Here is a 20794-nt window from a genome sequence, read left to right as displayed (position 1 = left end):
TTTTGTTATCTAGCTCTTTCAAAAGAGTCAGCTTTTAACTCCAGAATCCTTTCCAAATGCCTTGCAAACATTACAATTGAAATTGTGAAGTAATGTAATTACTGGTGCATGCCTGGGCACTTCATACATCTCAGCCTAGGTTTAAGCACAGGATTTATGAGGAGGCATTGCCAGGGATGAAGAAGTAGCCGTCTGGCTCAGCAGCAAAGATGGAGTTAATGGAGCAATTCTCTGCTGAAAAAGAGGGCAGGAATTCAGGCGCCTAGCAGGGCCCTTGAGAGCTGGAGAGCTTTCTCACTTGTGTATCAGAAGAGGGGTGACGTTCTACTTAGATATGAATGTCTGCAGAGCACACAGCTCCATTGTAAACTACAATGTAATGAGATATACAGAGCAGCTAAGGTCCAGCATTGGAGGGTTTCAAGAGCCCTTACAGGATCAGAATGCTTGAAAAGGGTGAATGTGACTTTGTCACTGCTGTTTGCTGCCCTGCCTTATCTCACCACTCCATCCTTGCTGTCCGGTGCCACCATGCTGCAAGACAAGAGGAATATTCAGGGCAACAGAGGTTGCATAACTTTGTCTCAGAGCAGACATGATATGCTGTATAAAGGCATACAGAGGTTGATATGCCTGATATTATGAGCTTTAACATTTTCCTTATTCTTAATAAACTATTTTAGGAACTTAGAAGTTCTTTGCAGAAAACCTGCTGATTAGTCAATTGCCACAATTGCTTTAAATTAAATGGAAAAAGTAGTGTATTTTCAGTGAGCATATTTTGAAGCATTACTGCAGTGTATCTATAGTGCTGCAATGCGCCTTTGTTTTAGCACACTGCAACACATACATGTGCTGTGTGTATTGCATGATTGCCCAGGAAAAAAAAAAAGACAGTCCAGCATCTATTTATTCTATTATTTTTCAAGTTAACACTCAATTCATTTTGAATTGGCTGTTTGATGCTATGCACCTCACGGCACAACACAGTTGCATTGTGGTGCGAATGTGCTCTTAAAACCCTGCATTATGCTAGAGTACATTATTATGGAGTGGAATTTTTAGTACTATGCTCTCACAGGAGGCTGAGACAAGGCACAGTGATGTCCCCAATGCCTTCAAGAAGAGTCCAGAAGCATACCTCCCAACATTTTTGAGATGGGAATGAGGGACACCTACTAGCGAACATATGTAGGCATAGGACACGTCCCCTGTCACACTCCCTTAAAGGAGAAAGGTTAATTAAATCCACAAGTGCTTTTTTTTACCACTACTATTCCTTTTTATTGGCTTTTAACATTCACAAATGCAGAAATTTAGAATTTGGATGAAAGGTTTAGCACTGGGAAACACTTTTTGAAAGATAAAAAGTGCATTTTATATACAACTATATAGATTAGACCAAAATGAGGGACAAATGAGGAGGAACGAGGGACAGAGGGACTTTGTTCCAAATCAGGGACAGTCCTTCAAAATCAGGGAAGGTGAGAGCTATGCAGAAGCCAGGATCCATAGTTAATATTTTTATATTTTTTCTTCTAATTTTTACTTCCTATAGAAGTATAAAAAAGGGTAAATCACGGAACACAAATATTTACATACAAAAAAAAATTTTTTAATCCATAATCTAAAAAAAAAAAAAAAAAAGTATATAAAGTGTGCATGTGTTCAAATATACTTTCAGCAATCATTTCTATAGCTCTTGACTGTTGAAATGTGTTTGAAAGTGTTCAAACTCACCAATTATGATGAGGAGCTGTTGTGGTTGTTCCTGAGTGCAAAGTTAGAAGCGCTGCTTTATGGTAGTGCTAGCAGCTGTTGATGACCGTTCCTCTTCTCTTATGTAGAGAGGTTGGAGAGGATGACCACAAGCTGAGAATAAACAAAAATCAAATATGAAAATCAAAACAACCCAGCATAAACTCCAGCCTGGGAGACGTGCAAAAAACAAACAACTAGAAAATAACCTCCAATTCATAATTGTCCTAATTGTGAGGAAAATAATTATTTGATCCCCCTGCAGATTTTGTAAGTTTGCTCACTTACAAAGAAATAAAGGGTCTATAACTTTTTTATCATAAGTATATTTTAAATGATAGAGACAGAATATCAACCAAAAATGCAGAAAAAACCCATAATACAAATGTTATAAATTGAGTTGCAGTTCAGTGAGTAAAATAAGTATTTGATCCCCAAGCAAAACATGACTTAGTACTTGGTGGAGAAACCCTTGTTGGCAAAGGTAAGACGTTTCTTGTAGTTGGTTACCAGGTTTACACACATCTCAGGAGGGATTTTGGTCCACTCTTATTTACAGATCTTCTCTAAATATTTGGGTTTTTTGACTGTTGCTTGGCAAATCGAAATTTTAGCTCCCTCCATAAATTTTCTATAAGATTAAGGTCTGGAGACTGGCTAGGCCACTCCTTGACCTTAATGTGCTTCTTCTTGAGCCACTCCTTTGTTGCCTTGTTGGTATGTTTTGGGTCATTGTCATGCTGGAAGACCCATCCATGACCCATCTTCAGTATTCTATTCTGAGGGAAGAAGGTTCTCACCCAAGATTTTACAGTACACAGCCCTGTCCATTGGTCCCTCAATGCAGTAAAGTCAACCTGTTCCTTTAGTAGAGAAGCAGCCCCAAAGCATAATGTTTCCACCTCTGTGCTTGACTGTAGGGATGGTGTTCTTCGGGTCATAGTCAGCATTTTTCTTCCTCTAAACACGGTGAGTTGCGTTAATGCAAAGAGCTCAATGGTGGTCTCATTTGACCACAGCACTTTCTCTCAATTTTTTCTCTGAATCTTTTAGATGTTCATTGGCAAACTTCAGACGGGACTGTACATGTGCCTACTTGAGTAGGGGGACCTGGCAGGGGCTGCAGGATTTCAATCCATGGCAGTGTATTGTGTTACCAATGGTTTGTTTGATGTCTGTGGTCCCAACTGCCTTGAGATCATTCAAAAGCTCCTCCTATGTAGTTCTGGGCTGATCCCTCACTGTTCTCATGATTATCCTTACCCCATGAGGCAAAATCTTGCATGGAGCTCCAGACCGAGGGCCATTGATGGTTAATTTGTATTTCTTCTGTTTGCAAATAATCGCTCCAACAGTTGTCTCCTTCTCACCAAGCTTCTTGCTGATGGTCTTGTAGCCCATTTCAGCCTTGTGCAGGTCTACAAACTTGTCCCCGACATCTTTTGACAGCTCTTTGGTCTTGTCCATGATGGTGGGTTTTAATGGAAGAAAGATTCTGTGGACAGGTGTCTTTTATACACATAACGAGTTGTCGTTAGGAGCACCTTCTTAAACTGACAATCTGTGTACCACATGAGCACATACTGTAGCCAGTCTATTGGAGCCATGTTGGTTGGTAGGGGATCAAATACTTACAGTATTTTACTCACTGAACTGCAACTCAATTTATGACATTTCTATTGTGTTTTTTTCTGGACTTTTGGTTGATATCCTGTCTCTATCATTTAAAATACAACTATGTTAAAAATTATAGACCCTTCGTTTCTTTGTAAGTAGGGCAAACTTACAAAATCTGCAGGGGGTCAAATAATTCCCCCCCCCCCCCACCGTGTTCCCAAATATAGATGCACTTTAAGTATGCGAGCAGGAGAATTTACTTCAGCCATTTATCCATTTTAATACTTTTCTTTCCAAAAAAAGGAATGAAATTGCTGCACAATATGGTTTTTAATTTACACATTTTTCAATATGCACTATTACCTTTATTTTCCCTTGTTTTCCTACACATTTTAAGACTACAGCATACTGTGGTTCTGTCTTCTTTATATTGTAGTCGATTGGCAACAAAAACATGATCTCGGTTTTCATTTGCTTTCTGGTTTACATCCTGTTTTGCACCTATGTGCCACAACTGGGATTTTAAACTGAATGACGACTAAAAAGGAATAGTAAGTATTGTTTAAATGGAGGGTTAAAAACCGATTATAGATAGAGGAATGTAAACTGCAGTAAAAATATACAGTATGCATAGGTGTGCACCCCAAACAGAAGCTCAAACACACGTGATTTTATATATATATATATATATATATATATATATATATATATATATATATATTTGTATATATTTCACACAAACACACAGAACTCTGTATACATAGGAATAGTGATCTGGTCCTTTCTTGTCCCTGAAAAGCAGGGAGAAAAAACAGCCAGATTAGTAAGTAAAAGCAGCACACTTTCACATCGTTAAACACACAGTTAACCCCTTGATGTTAACCCTTTCCCAGCCAGTGTCATTAGTACGGTGTACAGTATTATCACTGTATTAGTGTCACTAGTGACATCAGTGTCAGTTCGTGACCCTGCCAGCCCGTGTCAGTTAGTACCAGATTGTCCGCAGAGGGGCACAGTGCCCCCTTACATCAGAGCATGGCACAGTGCCCCCTGACATCAGAGCATGGCACAATGCCCTCTGACATCAGAGCATGGCACAATAGTGCCCCCTGACATCAGAGCATGGCACAATAGTGCCCCAACATCAGAGCATGGCATAGTGCCCCTTACATCAGAGCATGGCACAGTAGTCCCCTGACAGAGAATGGCACAGTAGTGCCCCCTGACATCAGGGCATGGCACAGTAGTGCCCGACATCAGAACATGGCACAATAGTGCCCCCTGACAGAGCATGTCCCTGGAGGGAGCGGGATGGGGGACTGCTCACTCACCTGGCTGGTATCGGCAGGATCACACATAACAATCAGTGTAGCTGTAACGGATCTGCCAGCTGCTGTACATAAACTCGCCCACATATCTCCTTTCTCAGGCCAAGGCTGCACACAAGGATTGCAGTGTGGGCGGGGCAGACACAGGGTATGGGGGCCGGAGGAACCAGAGAGGATTGAGCCCTCTCTCCTCTCCTGTTTGTGCGGTGTGGAGGGGGGAGGAAGGGGGGATTTCTGCTGGCATGAGCATTGTAAATTAACTGAAATCTACCCTCTAGATTCGGCCATGCTCCCCACTAGATGCTGCTTACCTCCTGTCCTATGACAGCAGAAGAAGCACTGGAGGGCAGGCGGAGTGCAGATGTATCACTGCATCGCCTACAGTAATAGATCACTTGCCAAAACTATACAGTGAGCATCAAGAAATGCAGCCAGCTGTCAGCTTACTCTGCGGCTGCAGTTCTCATAGGGCGAGTCTAGGAGTATACAGACCAATCAAAATTTTCTCACTGGCAGCACTGTGAATGCCATTGAGTGTCCACTAGAAAACTCAGCAGTTTCACCACAAAAAAAACCCTGGCTGGCATTAGGGGGGATTAGGGTGTGCCCAGGCACACCCAGTGTACACGCCTATGACAGTATGTATCCATTTAGTCTTGATCTAGCCTCATGTATTGTATAGGAATTAAAAGTCAACATGTTTTCAACCTTACTCCACTACCAATTCAAAGTGCATCCAGTTACATCCAATTCTTTTCATAATTGATGAAGCCCTGACTTCACAGTTCTGTGGATCTTCAAAAACATTTTAAAAAGTCTATAGTCTATAGTAATAGGCTTCAAAAAAAGGTGAACTGCAAGCACAAACCATTGCACTCGCAGTCTACCCAGGTGTGTTAGCAAAGCAAATGAATATTTGCTTTGCTAACACAGAACCGCCTCTCAGCCAGTCAGGAGGAGCGGATGTAATACCGGTCACCTGATTGGCTGAAGGCAGAGGCTATCCCATTGGCCACCTAGCAGAACAGGAAGAAGACACGCACGGAGGACACAGGAGCCATCGACGCGCTTCCTGTCCCACAGCTCGCCGCCTCACCCACCACTACGATGGGGTAAGTGTCTGGCAGACAGCAGGTGGGCAGGCGGGGGGGCACAGTGGCTGTATATTATGGGCACAGTTGGCTGCATATGATGGGCACAGTTGGCTGCATATGAAAGGGCACAGTTGGCTGCATATGATGGGCACAGTGGCTGCATATGATGGGCACAGTGGCTGCAATTGATGTTTTTGTTTCAGTATTATTCAGAATTTTTCAGTTCGTTTGCAACCCCCCAAAACTTTGAACACCAGTTGCCACTGCTCTGTATACATTTCCAGGCCTGCAACTGATATTTTTGCTTGGGATGAACATCAGTGGGTCGATTCAGATGTCACCTACCTCTACTTTGTCAGATTACTCTTCTGTAGGCCTCAACCCTCCCCCAAGTCTTTAACTATGGTGCTAATCTTTTTCGGTATTATATTCCAATTATTTTCCCTGTAATGGTCATTGAACTTCATTGACTGGCTAGACCATTGATGGCGAACCTTGGCACCCCAGATGTTTTGGAACTACATTTCCCATGATGCCCATGCACTCTGCAGTGTAGTTGAGCATCATGGGAAATGCAGTTCCAAAACATCTGGGGTGCCAAGGTTCACCATCACTGGGCTAGACCATAAAATCCTAATGGAATCCTACTGAAGCTACAAACTCCGTATGCTAGAGATGTGTTGGAACAATGGAGGTGGTACTAGGGTTGCCACCTGTCCGGGATTCACCTGGACAGTTTGGGTTTTGAATCATGTACCACATTACTATTCTCTTTGGAGTGCCCAAAGGTGTCCCAGGTCTGTTACAATCCTATAGTGTATGCTAAAAAAAATCATTTTTGCTGTGCGCCGCTAAAGTGTTCAGTTTGGCTTGAAGAAAAAGTGGCAACCCTAGGTGGTACATTGACTGTGGTGTAACCAAAAGCAACTGATCTGTTTTCTTTTCTGAATTGGACAAGAACATACTTATCTTCCTATTCCTTGCTATCAACAACAGAACACTGTCTTTCCCTTTTAGTAAATAAATTAGCTCAGCCGTTTTGCCTTCGTTAGCCCTTTCTAAATCACCTTTCCTTTATACAGCATGATTTTCCAGGTTTCTCTGGCAGTGAACACGTTGATAAACACTGGGCTGGGGGGGATGATTTAAAGCATTTTGAAATGGAGATTACTTTGTCAGTCAACAAATCTTAAACTTGCCCTTACCTGCTATGCTGCAAAATTTACAGCCACTGACTGCACCTTGCTTTTGAGACATGATTCAGTGAAATAGCAGACAGGGAACCTATAACCACATTCTCTACCACCCAGCTTATTAATCATATTACTTCATGTCAGCACTGAAATCATCATTGGCAGCTTTATTGTATATCACTATAGATCAGTGCTGGAGGGCTGCATTTCTGATATATGTACATTGTCATGTATTAGATAGGATTCATAATTGATGACATGTAATAAAATATAACAACATTGTCCAGGGGGATTAGAGCCAAAAGAAAACTTTGATATATGGATGTAACGAAGGGGCTCAAGGCAGTCAGTCTGTGGTCACTGGTCAGTGATATGTGTTTCTCCACTGATAACTACATATGTATTTGCCCAAAAGAGAAATGCAATGGAGTGTAGAAACCCATACCAATGAAGAATTCAATGTACAGTATTCAGCTTAGTCAAACAATACTTTGATTGTTTACTAGGAGTTGCAGCACTTTATGGGCAGCTTAGTGAGGCCCGGAATAATGGAAAGAAGTGGAATAGTGCAGGGCCGGGCATGACAGTGTGTCTAGTGACACATGAGGTTAAAAGTTTCATGGTGAGGTGGGAGGAGATAACAGGAAAGTAAGGAAGGAGTGGCCATATAAAAGAGGGGCGGAGCAAGAACGGAGCAGTGTGCTGGGAAGGAGACACGAGGAGGCAGAATTTCTCTGCTCCTCAGCAACGATGGTGGACGTGGAGTCAATCCTGGCATGCTTGAGGCAGGCTGCGGAGGTGAGAGGATCAGATTGGCTCCACAGCCAGGTCACTGAGCTGCTAGGCGGGGAGACAAGCGCGGCTGTGAGGGAGGATGGGCCGTCGGCACGTGCGTGGAGATCGTGGCCTCCGGCGCGTTACTCGCCGGGACCAGAAGACAGGCAAGGCGGAGAGGAGTCCTAGGGGGGAGCGATCGGTTCCGCCGGCGAAGAGGAGTCACAAGGCGACAGTAGCGAGGCCCGGGCGGGTTACACGCCGCGGTCAGGGCTCAGTGGGCAGGGCCACAATAGCGCCGCTTCCCGGAACGCTGGGCCAGGCTATGGAGACCAGACTTGCCCCCCAGCAGCTCTCAACGAGCGGGGGGGGTGGACAGAAGAGGGAGATCTGAGCCTGGAGCAAGAGAGGAATGGAGAAGTAGATCGGATGACGCCGTGGGTGGGCGGAGCTCACCTGGCGGGAGGGAGGATGCACAAGATGGCGGACGAAGCAGGACTCAGGCTGGCCCGGTTGCAGGGACGTCAGGGCAGCGGGGATCGTCATCCGCGCGCATCAATGTACAGGCTCCACGGCAGAAAGGTGTTACGGCCTCCAGGGGGAATTCGCCTGGAGGGCTGCCTGTGTCATCAGTCCCGGCGCACGTGGAACAGTCGGAGAATGGAGTGTCGGAAGAAGAGGAGGAGCCAAGGCAGCAAGCACCTGCGAGGGAGAGTGGCACAGCGGCTGTTGGGAGGACTCCTGGTCAGCCCGGTAAGTCAAGTGACAATCTATCATTTACTAATGCGTTGCAGGGTTTGTTGGGGGCGGTGGCGCAGAGTGCAGGAGGGTTAGTGTCACCTTTGCCGCAGTCGTTAGGACAGGCTCCGGACCAACAACTGGCGGGTACCGCCTCCGCCAGTTTGGGGTCCGGGGGGGCAGCTCCAGGAGCTATTGGAAGGGCTGCGGGTGTTGGTGGGTCGTTTTGGCAATGCACAAGGGCAGGTTTCGTGGATAGATACGCAAGGGGACGCCCAGAGGGTGGAAAATGATGGCGGGGGTGTGAACTCAGGGGGGGAGCCTGAGGTACCTCCGGTTACAGTGGTACCGAGTGACAAGACGCTGGAAACAATGCCGGCAAAGGAGGCATCAGGTGAGAAGGGGGCCGCAGAAGCGAAGGGCAGGTCGGATGTGGTTAGGTTGGCTGATGCGGCAAAATGCGAGATTTATGTTTGTTTCGAAGGCCCGCTGGGAGCTTATTTAAAACAGGAGATGCGGGACAAAATTTACAGAGGTGAATATGTGGAGATCTTCTCCTTATTGCCTTTGGAAAAGTTTAACCCTGATAGGGTTAAGCCCAACGATTCTAAGGAGGATGAAGAGAAGAGGAGATATAGATTGATACCGCGGACGTTTGTAAATTGGTTACAGGCGTTCGCTATCATGGCCAGCGTCATTGGCGAAAAGAACCCCGAACATTGTTCAGGGTTGTTTTGTTATATGGATGCTATAGGTGAGGCACACAGGGTTTATGGGGGAACTGCTTGGTTACGGTATGACAAGCAGTTTCGTCAACGCAGAACGGTCCGTCCGGATCTGCGTTGGGACCATAAGGATATTAGCCTATGGATGAGACTGATGTCGTCAGCTAGGGCCCCGCCTCAGTTATTTCAGGGGGGGGGCGGGGGTACTTACTCCTCAGGACTACCGGCCAGCAAAAAATGGGGGGTGTGCTGGCAGTTTAATGAGGGATCCTGTAAGTTCGGGGGATCATGCAAATTCAAGCACGAATGTTCAGGGTGTGGGGGAGCCCACACCCTGTCTCGGTGTTTCAAAAAAGGAAAGCATTCCGGGGAGTCTGCTTACAAGAGGGATGACGCCGGTAAAGGTGGAAAGGATGCAGCCTTTCCTAAGTAAGTATCCGGACAGGAAAGCGGCGTTACTGATAACTGAGGGGTTTCGGGAGGGGTTCAAAATACCGTGTTCATTGGAGGTAGTTCCTCCAGTAGCACGGAATTTAAAATCTGCATTGGAACATCCGGGGGTGGTAGGGGAAAAATTGGCAAAGGAAGTGGCTTTGGGACGGATGGGTGGCCTGTTCGGGTCAAAACCATTAATAGACTTGGTGGTGTCGCCACTGGGTGTAGTACCAAAGAAAGAGCCGAATAAATTTTGGTTAATTCACCACTTATCATTCCCAAAAGGGGGATCGGTCAATGATTTCATTGACCCAGAAGCATGCACTGTGTCATACACTTTGTTTGATGCGGCAGTGCGATGGGTCAGGCGATATGGAGAGGGGGCGCTGATGGCCAAAGCTGATATAGAGGCGGCATTTAGGCTACTGCCAGTGCACCCGGATAGCTTTTGGCTGTTGGGGTGCCACTGGCAGGAACAATTTTATGTGGACAAATGTTTGCCCATGGGTTGCTCCATTTCCTGCGCCATGTTTGAAGTTTTCAGTTCTTTTTTTGGAGTGGGTTGTTAAGGAGGTGTCGGGGCTTGAATCTATGATACACTATTTGGATGACTTCCTATGCATAGGCCCCCCTTCAAGTGTGTGTGCGATTTTATTGTCAACGTTGCAGCACATTGCAGAACGGTTTGGAGTGCCCCTGGCAGCTGAAAAAACGGAGGGTCCCACAACAGAACTTAGTTTTTTGGGCATTGTTATTGATTCAAGGGCAATGGAATGTAGGTTACCGCAAGAAAAGTTAGTGGATTTGCAGACGGAAATACGGCGGATCCACGGGATGAAGAAAATACAAATGCGGGACCTCCAATCCTTGCTTGGTAAGTTGAACTTTGCTTGCAGGATCATACCAATGAGTAGGGTTTTTTGCCGACGGCTATCAGTGGCTACAGCTGGGGTAAAAGCACCGGCCCATTACATTAGGCTTACAAAAGAACATCGGGAGGACCTAAAGGTATGGTATCAATTTTTGATGGAGTACAACGGGAAGTCAGTGTGGATGTCGGGTACGGTAAGTAATTTAGATGTGGAGTTGGTTACAGACGCGGCGGGATCTGCTGGTTATGGGGCGTTTTTTCAGGGGTAATGGAGCGCGGAACCATGGCCAAAATCTTGGGTGGAAGCTGGCTTTCTGCGTAACCTGGTACTACTGGAATTGTTTCCAGTAGTGCTGGCTATGGAGTTGTGGGGACGGTCCTGTCAGAATTTAAAGTTGAGATTGAACTGCGACAATATGGGGGTGGTGCAGGTAGTCAATCGCATGTCAGCGTCTTCCCAACCTGTCATAAGGCTACTGCGACAGTTGGTACTACGGTGTTTGCAATTGAATATCTTCATTTACGCTGTACATATACCAGGGATTGACAACACATTGGCTGATTCGCTGTCTCGCTTTCAGTGGGACAAGTTCAGGGAATTAGCTCCGGCTGCAGAGAAGGAAGGAATTCCTTGCCCGGGTTGGATTTGGGAGCTGGCCTTGGAGTCGCCGCAGGATGGATACAACAGTCTGTGAGTGAGTCCACATGGGCGGTCTATGGGAAGGTATGGAAAGAATGGTTGGGACTGGTCCGGGAAGCTGGGGCGGGGGAAGACGGCGGGGAGGTGAGATTATTGGTCCTGTATTTTGTGTCCAGAAATATGGAAGACGGGGTGGCAGTATCGTCTATTGGTAAGAAGTTGGTGGCGTTGTCATTTCTGTTTAAGTTGCAGGGGAAAGAGAATTGGACGAAGGATTTTTGGGTGAGGCAGGCATTAAAAGGGTACCGGAAGGGAATCAAGAAAAAGGATACACGACGGCCGGTCACTTTCGCAAACCTGTCGGCAATTTGTGAACAACTGGGGTTGGTGTGCAACTCAAGTTATGAGCGCTTACTGTTTACAGCGGCTTTTTCGCTGGCGTTTTTTTGGGGCTTTTCAGGTAGGGGAGTTGGTTAGCCCGCCCAGAAAGGGTGTGCGGTCTTATATGGATAGGGTGTGTTTACAGCTAAGGAGGTCTAAAACGGATCAGTTGGGAAAAGGCATAGATGTGTGGCTGCATGCCTTGCCGGGATCATCAGTGTGTCCAGTGAGGACGGTTGGTGAGTTTGGGAAGATTAGACCGGTAGGTGAGGGACCATTTTTATGTCATGAGGATGGTTCTTACTTACTCAATAGTATGGCCCCCTCCTGTGTATTCCTTAAAGGAATACCGGTATTGTTGCACTGCGGGAGGGGGTTGTCTCCGAGCGGCACAGCTAGAGGCCTTATCAGTTTGGAAATATGTTCCTGCAGTGTACTGTGTGGATATGTGGTGGAAAAGGGGTAGCTCCGTCATTGACCAACAGATTGGGTTAAAACATGTTGTTTTATCTGAGGTCATATGTTATTTATATATTTAAGTTGATATTGGAGGTATTTATACAGTTGTTTAATAAAAGAGGCTGTTATGGCCATTTATACTCCAGAAGAAAGGTGTGGTTTCATTATTTAGGTTGGTAAAAGGGTGGAGTATGGGTGGCTAACAGTATGGGATAAGATGGGGTAAATCTACAATCCAAATGTACCCCATCTTATCCCATACTGTTAGCCACCCATACTCCACCCTTTTACCAACCACTAGTCAAGTGGTTATCATTGTTGACTTACAGCACTGAGGTCCTTGGTTTTAATATTATCAAATACACAATTTGTGTGAAGTTTGCATGTTCTCACTGTGCTTGAGTGGGCTTCCTGCAGGTACTCCATTTATCTCCCACACTCCAAAGACATGGTGGCAAGAGGTGTCCTGCCCTAGTATGGTGTACAAATAGGCTATGCACATGGATAGTTAAATTCTGCTTGCGGGTCGAAAGGCCAAGCAAACTGGGAGAGTTGAAGAAAGAATTGGTGACCTATCCCGTAGATAACAGACATGGTGCCCAGAGGGCTGGCAAACAGCTGTGTATAACTGAATACATAACTCACACACTCTGCATTTCATACATTGAAAACCGCCTTGCTAAGTAAACTTAATACTGGTTTTGTCAGCAAACGAGCAATGGCCAGAACTGATTTGTAAGAAAAGCCCTCAATTTTAGTCACAAAAAAATATTGGATGGAGAGGTAATTGCTCACATCATGTATAGAACCGGTGAATCTTGTCTAGATGGATAGATATTGTGTTTCTCATGTTACATTGAGTAAAAGTTCCCCTAACCCAATAATTAAATACTTACCCTTTCCAGTAACACATAAAGTAGCCATACGAGGCTCAATTTTCTCTAGCTCAGCCCGTAGGCTAAATGAGAGTAAATCAAGTGCTTTCCACGTCAACGTCAACACAATGGATGGAAGGATCTTCTCTGGTGGCTATTGATAGCACGTGGTCAATGTTTTACTGATAATTTTCCACTTGGCTCAGTGGAATTTTGATTTTTGTCAAGCAGGGTGCCACCCACGGTTTGATTTTTTTTTCTTTTTTAAATCAGATTCTATTTTATTTAAAAAAAAAGTTATATGAACATTCAAACAAGACAAACTAAATACACCACACAGGGCATTGAGGAAGGAACACAAAAGCATATCCATGGAGCACACATACACAGAAAGAGGCACTTACAGTGACATCATATCAACTTCCAAACATTGATATTCAGAGAAATATATCAATAAAGAGAAACAGTACCAAGAAACCAAAACTTTTACAGCTGCACTTTAACGGTAAGGAACCTACCCCAAGTGGGGGCGCAAATTCAAGCCATTTCGACCAGATTGCATCAAACTTTCTCATTGAATTTCAAAGGAAATAGGTATGTTTTTCAAACAACATACACTTGTTGATGTCTGTTATCCAATCAGATAAGGTAAGGGGGTGTGGGGAAGTCCACCTAAGGACAATTTGTCTGCAAGCCACAAAAAAGAGACGCAAAACAGTTGTCAGTACATGGGGGTCCAAAGAGGAGGAGTCAATTTAGCCCAATAGACAGGGGAGTAGTTCAACTGGAAGATTTACCTCCAATAGCCCATTAGGGGAACCCACTACCTCCGCTCAATACCTTTGAAGTTTGGGACAATGCCATAAATGGTAAATAAGAGAGCTGGGATTACCATATCTAGCACAAATTGGGTTTGATCCTAATCCTATGGCACCAAGAAATTCAGGGGTCCTATATATCATATGTAGTGTAAAATCTGGCTTAATCTGTGGGAGGGGGAAAGGGAAACTAGGGGGAGAGACTGGAGAACCGATTCCCAAACATGCCCTGAAATAGGACCAATGCCTTGCTCCCATTTCATTGTGGAGAGCATAGGAAATTTCAGTAGCAATATGTCTAACAGGGCTAAATATGTGTCTGAAATAGATAAAACCACCTAGAATGCAAGGGAAATTCCGTTGTCACCTGTTCATAAGTTTTAATAGAGCCATTGTCATATCATTAAGCTAGGGTACGAACGCCAGCCCTCTTCCATCTCTGAAAACCTTGAAGGGTGGCAAGTTCAGGGAGCTTGTTGTTTCCCCAAATTGGGGAATATTTAGTAAAAGGAGAGTTTGGGGGGGGGGGGGGGACAGTAAGGTCTAGTACAATCGATGAGATTATCGGACGAATGATCCATTTTTTTTTTTTGAATGCTAGTCTCCAGATGGAAAATTAATAGGTTACTAAAGTATGAAAATTCTCATACAAAAGAATAAAAATTTGGTAGTGATGTCATGTGTTGCAGTGTATTTGTATTGTATTTTCGGACGAAAACTGCACTGATTTAACAAAAAACATTCAATCTGGTATTGTACGAGGAAAATTTTCGTGTTTGCCCCTTTGGAAAATTTTGGACGAAAGCCCAGTACAAACGATCAGATTATTGTACGATTGCTTTGAAAGCTGTATTTTTTGTTCGATTTTCTGATTGTGTGTACGGGCCTTAAGAGGAGCAGTGCACTGGTGAGCTAATCTCTCTGTTCACAGCTCCTATCAGCATGTCACATGAGCACTGCAGCACAACAGATTGTTTCTCCCTCTTGCAGTCTGAGTTCTGCTGTATGGATGATTGCAATAAGCTATTGCCAAATACAGTTCAGATACTTATACTTATGTAATAATGTCTGCTTTTTTTTATGTGTCCAGAGTTCAGTTTTAAGTGTAAAAGTAGCCTAACCTTCATTTTCCTAAGACCCCTTTCACACCAAGGTATTTTTGCAGCGTTTTAGCACTAAAAATAACGCTATTAAAATGCTCATAAAACGCTCCCTATGCATCTCAATGGACCCTTTTACACTGAGGCGTTGCGCTGGCGGGGCGTTGAGAAAAGTCCTGCAAGCAGCATCTTTGGAAGCAGCTTTTGGGCGTTGAAAAAAGCGCTTAAAAAACGCCCCTCTCCATTGAAATGAATTGAAAACGCTGTTAAAACGCCTGCAGCATTGCGTTAATTTTACCGCTAGCGCCCCTAAAACGCGGTAATAACGCTAAGGCATTTTTGAAGCGCCTTGGTGTGAGAGGGGTCTAAAATCCAGTCCTAACCTCAACTTCATCCATGAACTCCTCATTAAGTTAACCCCTTCAAATCCACATGTACAGTATCTCACAAAAGTGTGTACAACCCTCACATTTTTGTGAATATTTTATTATATCTTTTCATGTGACAACACTGAAGAAATTACACTTTTCTACAATGTAAAGTAGTGAGGGTACAGCTTGTATAACAGTGTACATTTGCTGTCCCCTCAAAATAACTCAACACACAGCCATTAATGTCTAAACCACTGGCAACAAAAGTGAGTACACCCCTAAGTGAAAATGTCCAAATTGGGCCCGATTAGCCATTTTCCCTTGCTGGTGTCATGTGACTCGTTAGTGTTACAAGGTCTCAGCTGTGAATGGGGAGCAGGAGTGCTAAATTTAGTGTTATCACTCTTACTCTCTCATACTGGTCACTTGAAGTTTAACATGGCACCTCATGGCAAGGAACTCTGAGGATCTGAAAAAAAAATTGATGCTCTACATAAAGATGGTCTAGGCTATAAGAAGATTGCCAAGACCCTGAAACTGAGCTGCAGCAAGGTGGCCAAGACCATACAGCGTTAAGAAGCTGAGTGCACGTGCTCACCATCATATCCAGAGGTTGTCTTTGGGAAATAGACGTATAAGTGCTGCCAGCATTGCTGCAGAGGTTGAAGGGTTGGGGGGTCAGCCTGTCAGTGCTCAGACCATACTCCGCACACTGCATCAAATTGGTCTGCATGGCTGTCATCCCAGAAGGAAGCCTCCTCTAAAGATGATGCACAAGAAAGCCGGCAAACAGTTTGCTGAAGACAAGCAGACTAAGGACATGGATTACTGGAACCATGTCCTGTGGTCTAATGAGACCAAGATAAACTTATTTGGTTCAGATGGTGTCAAGCGTGTGTGGCGGCAACCAGGTGAGGAGTACAAAGACAAGTGTGTTTTGCCTACAGTCAAGCATGGTGGTGGGAGTGCCATGGTCTGGGGCTGCATGAGTGCTGCCAGCACTGGGGAGCTACAGTTCATTGAGGAAACCATGAATGCCAACATGTACTGTGACATACTGAAGCAGAGCATGATCCCCTCCCTTCGGGGACTGGGCCACAGGGCAGTATTCCAACATGATAATGACCCCAAACAGACCTCCAAGATGACCACTGCCTTGCTAAAGAAGCTGAGGTTAAAAGGTAATGGACTGGCCAAGCATATCTCCAGACCTAAACCCTATTGGGCATCTGAAGGTGGAGGAGCGCGAGGTCTCTAACATCCACCAGCTCTGTGATGTCATCATGGAGGAGTGGAAGAGGACTCCAGTAGCAACCTGTGAGGATCTGGTGAACTCCATGCCCAAGAGGTTTAAGGCAGTGCTGGAAAATAATGGAGGCCACATAAAATATTGACACTTTGGGCCCAATTTGGACATTTTCACTTAGGGGTGTACTCACTTTTGTTGCCAGCGGTTTAGACATTAATGGCTGTGTGTTGAGTTATTTTGAGTGGACAGTAAATTTACACTGTTATACAAGCTGTACATTCACAACTTTACATTGTAGCAAAGTGTCATTTCTTCAGTGTTGTTGCATGAAAAGATATAATAAAATATTTACAAACATGTGAGGGGTGTACTCACTTTTGTGAGATACTGTATCTTCTTCTCATCAAAAGTACTGCTTTTTCAATAGGATCAAAGCTAAAACGATGATCTATTTCCAATCTCACAACAAAGCATTACCAAAACCCCAGCAAACCCTGCATCAGGCAATTTTAGGCATAGGATTTTTGACAATGAAAACGAGTGAAAACAAGGTAAACCCCATACCCAATGTGTTGGCAGCTGCCATATCTGAATTGTCTCATCTTGTTCAGACATTTTTGCTTTCATCATGCTGTCACTGACTCTAACATTGTGACTTCAGGCACACGGATATCTGTGCAGTCAGGGCTTAGGTAGGAGGGAAATGACTGATATCACACATCCAAATCACCAGCATACCAAATGCAGGCACATCTCATCAGTTTGGTAAAACATGCTGAACTGAAATCTAAACCATGTATGGGCAGGCTGGCTGTACACAAGTATATCAATCTATTTTACATGCGATTATTGCTAGTGGCTGTTATAGTTGCTAGCAATAATCACTGTGTTCTCTCGGCAGGGATGTTTCTCTCCAGCCCCCCCCCCCCCTCCACTGGGAGAAAACAATGGTGGGGGGGATTCCCCTGTCAAAACTTTCTGTGTTGATGGGGAAGCCGAGCAATTTTCTTTCCTACAAACCGTTTGCTTCCATTCAGAGCACAGTCCGTATGCACCAGTGACATCGCTGGCTGTTACACATGTAAATATCTCCTAAATGGTACACACTTAGGAGATATTTATTGTACAAGATTTATAGGTACAAGATAAAAAGCAGAGTTTGCTACCGTTTTAATGGACAAAGAGTGAAAGAGAAATCTCCCCAGCTGGACACAGACAGCAAAACATAACTTTAGAATGATAAATAAAGTTTTGGCTGTACATATGCTTTAATGGACTATAATAAACTCAGTTTTTCACCAGATGGCATTTGCAACAGACACTCTTTACAAAGGTACAATGGCTATAAATGAGTTAAAAATCCTGCCCACAATCCTTCATTACACATAGACCATATTACTAACTCTGCTATAGCACCGTCAGTGTTACCAACCAAATTTAATTCTACAGGGCACCCAGGAAATTGTTTATTGTTCCTTTCCATATATCAGATTACACCGCTGTGTTAAAAGAGTGGAAAATTGGCAATATAAAGTTAACGTGAAACTTAACCCTTCCATGGTTCATCACACATGGAATTTGTGCAGGTGAAATGAGGGGAAAGACCATATTAATATAATACAATAATTTATGGTGAGTCTGCATTCTGCAATGAATCCAATCTTTTAGTACTGATACCTGGAAGAAGTGTTGGGTTTAAGTTGCAGTAGCTGGGTAGTATTTAGAATTAGCAAGTAAACAGATTCCCAGCATTTCCAAACTACTACAATCTCATGCATTTATTACTTCCAGTTTATTTACAATTTTTTCACATGGTACCCAAAGTGTGGCAGAATATGGTGTCTGTTAGGAAACACTAAAACCTTCCCCAAATGAATGTTTACTAAGCATAAGGTTTGTTTTTGCCACTACCAAGGGGATGAGACACTACCAAGGGGTTGGAGATTTGTGTTCCTGGCGAATTTTTATGCAAATTCGCCCAGTAGAAATTTTTAAACCATAACGCACTGCATGACCTTTGAACTATGGCCAGCAGGCTTAAAAGGCCAATAAAAGGGCTTTTGGCCAAGTCAGCTCCCTCCCTTTAAAAGAAGGGGGTACAGGGCAGCTATAGTGTCTGTACAGTGGAAGGTATTGACAGAGTGCATAGGGAGAGATTAGGGTCAGTTAGAACACTGTAAGGTAATTCTGATGAGTTTTTTAGCTGGTCTTTTTTTACCATCTACGGCCACTTTAGCGCATGGTTCCTTATAGCAGCAAACTAACAGTCATCCCCGCAGTTATTGGTTTCTCCCCTGTGTTTAGGAGATATAGGTAAGCAGTGACATCCTGACATGAGAAACGCAGCTGCATATGAATAATTATTATTGTTATTTTTGAGATTAATAATTGCACTTATGAATTATTATAATATACTCAAATGATCTGTTTCTTGATAGAAGGCATTGTACGCTGACCAGCATCCCCTGACCAGCATCCCCTGAGGAAGCCCGTCCTATGGGCGAAACATGTTGGGAAATCCATCATTGCTGTATTGTCGCACATATACTATTGTACTAGCCAGTATTGTATCTCCTTTCCCTTTTTCCCTTTCTTTTAAATATATAAAATTCTTATTTTGTTTATCCAAATAAAATAATTTTTTTATACTATATTTGATATTGTTTCCAATCATTTGCACCTTTAAAGTCCCATTTTCATGCTTTTTTACTATTCAAATTCTGGGATGTGGTGCTATCAAATTAATTGGTGTGTTTGTGCTCAAAAAAATCTATATACTCTGCATTCCAGTATTGTCAGGCAAAGTGATCTCCACTTGATAACAGAAGTAAAGTCCCAGCCCAACATCATCAGGAGAAAGTGGCATGGCGTGTTTGATTTGGTAAATAAACATTGTGCGGGCTATAGGGGCTTAACAGCACTGCCACTGACCACCAATAAAGGGGGGGGGGGGATAAACTGCACTGCCACAACCTTCAATGCAGGAGGGGGTTAGTAGCACTGCAACTGAACATAAATTCATAGATGGGGGTATAACAGCACTGCCACTGATCACCAATGATGATGGGGTGGGGTGGGGGTGAGGGGTTAAAAGCATTGTCACTGACTACAATGTGAGCGGGAGTGAAGAGGTTTAACAAAACTGTCACTGAGCATTAAAGTGGTTGCAAACCTCTAACATGAAAAATGAACAAAGCATATTCCTCTACAGTGTGTACTTGCCTGAATTCATGGCAACTAGTGCCATTTCTCTCTGTCCTCTCTTCCTTTTGCTATCTGCATGACTCACTCCTAATAGGTTAAGACTACTCTATAGCATCCTGAGTGACAGCCCTGCCCCCAGCAAACAGCAGGTGACTCACAGCCATGTATGTTATTCTATGAGCCTATATACAGGGGGTGTCACCCTTCCCTCCATTCAGCTCTCAGATTACAGGGAGCTCTGTACTCTAATGCCCCGTACACACGGTCGGATTTTCCGATGGAAAATGTCCGATCGGAGCGTGTTGTCGGAAATTCCGACCGTGTGTGGGCTCCATCGGACATTTTCCATCGGATTTTCCGACACACAAAGTTTGAGAGCAGGAGATAAAATTTTCCGACAACAAAATCCGTTGTCGGAAATTCCGATCGTGTGTACACAAATCCGACGGACAAAGTGCCACGCATGCTCAGAATAAATAAAGAGATGAAAGCTATTGGCCACTGCCCCGTTTATAGTCCCGACGTACGTGTTTTACGTCACCGCGTTCAGAACGATCGGATTTTCCGACAACTTTGTGCGACCGTGTGTAGACAAAATAAGTTTGAGCCAACATCCGTCGGAAAAAATCCTAGGATTTTGTTGTCGGAATGTCCGAACAAAGTCCGACCGTGTGTACGCCCTATAACTGTGCAGTGTGTCTTATGTCAGATCCCTGCCCCCTGCCTTTTTCTGGTGGGAAAAAATGTTTGATCTGTATGTTTTGAACTGATAAAGGATAGAGAATTGCAGATAAATAGGTACAACATATGTAAGAGGATTTGATTAATCTCTGTGTAACACCTGAGGCCAATCACTTTACTGGGTCTATGGGTCCACTTTAATGCAAGGAAGGGATTAACAGTTTTGTCATTGACCACCAATGAAGGGGATTTGCAATAGCACTGCCACTGACCACCAATCCTGGAAGTGATTACTGCGGTTGCGGACAAAAATGCTTGGGGTTATTATTGCAGTTACTGACACCAGTTCTGGTAGTTATTATGATCACTGGCACCAATGCAGGGGGTTATTCTTGCATCAACTGACACCAGTGCTGGGAGTTCATTTAATGGTCACTGACATAAACTATGGGTCTGATTTTACGCCAACTTTCTTTTCAGTGT

General features: G+C 44.1%; 1 non-coding gene across 1 annotated transcript; it reads left to right on the top strand.

Annotated features, from left to right (window-relative positions):
• The first annotated feature begins 1668 nt into the window (after window positions 1–1668).
• LOC141106975 (small nucleolar RNA U3) lies at window positions 1669–1880 on the top strand. The gene has a single exon (XR_012235753.1). It is a non-coding gene; the product is annotated as a small nucleolar RNA U3 (small nucleolar RNA).
• Window positions 1881–20794: the final 18914 nt, after the last annotated feature.

Source organism: Aquarana catesbeiana, linkage group LG08 (assembly GCF_042186555.1).
Source record: "Aquarana catesbeiana isolate 2022-GZ linkage group LG08, ASM4218655v1, whole genome shotgun sequence".
Classification (NCBI taxonomy): domain Eukaryota; kingdom Metazoa; phylum Chordata; class Amphibia; order Anura; family Ranidae; genus Aquarana; species Aquarana catesbeiana.
Note: the sequence above shows the minus strand (reverse complement) of the source record. Positions and strands in the feature narration are given on the sequence as shown.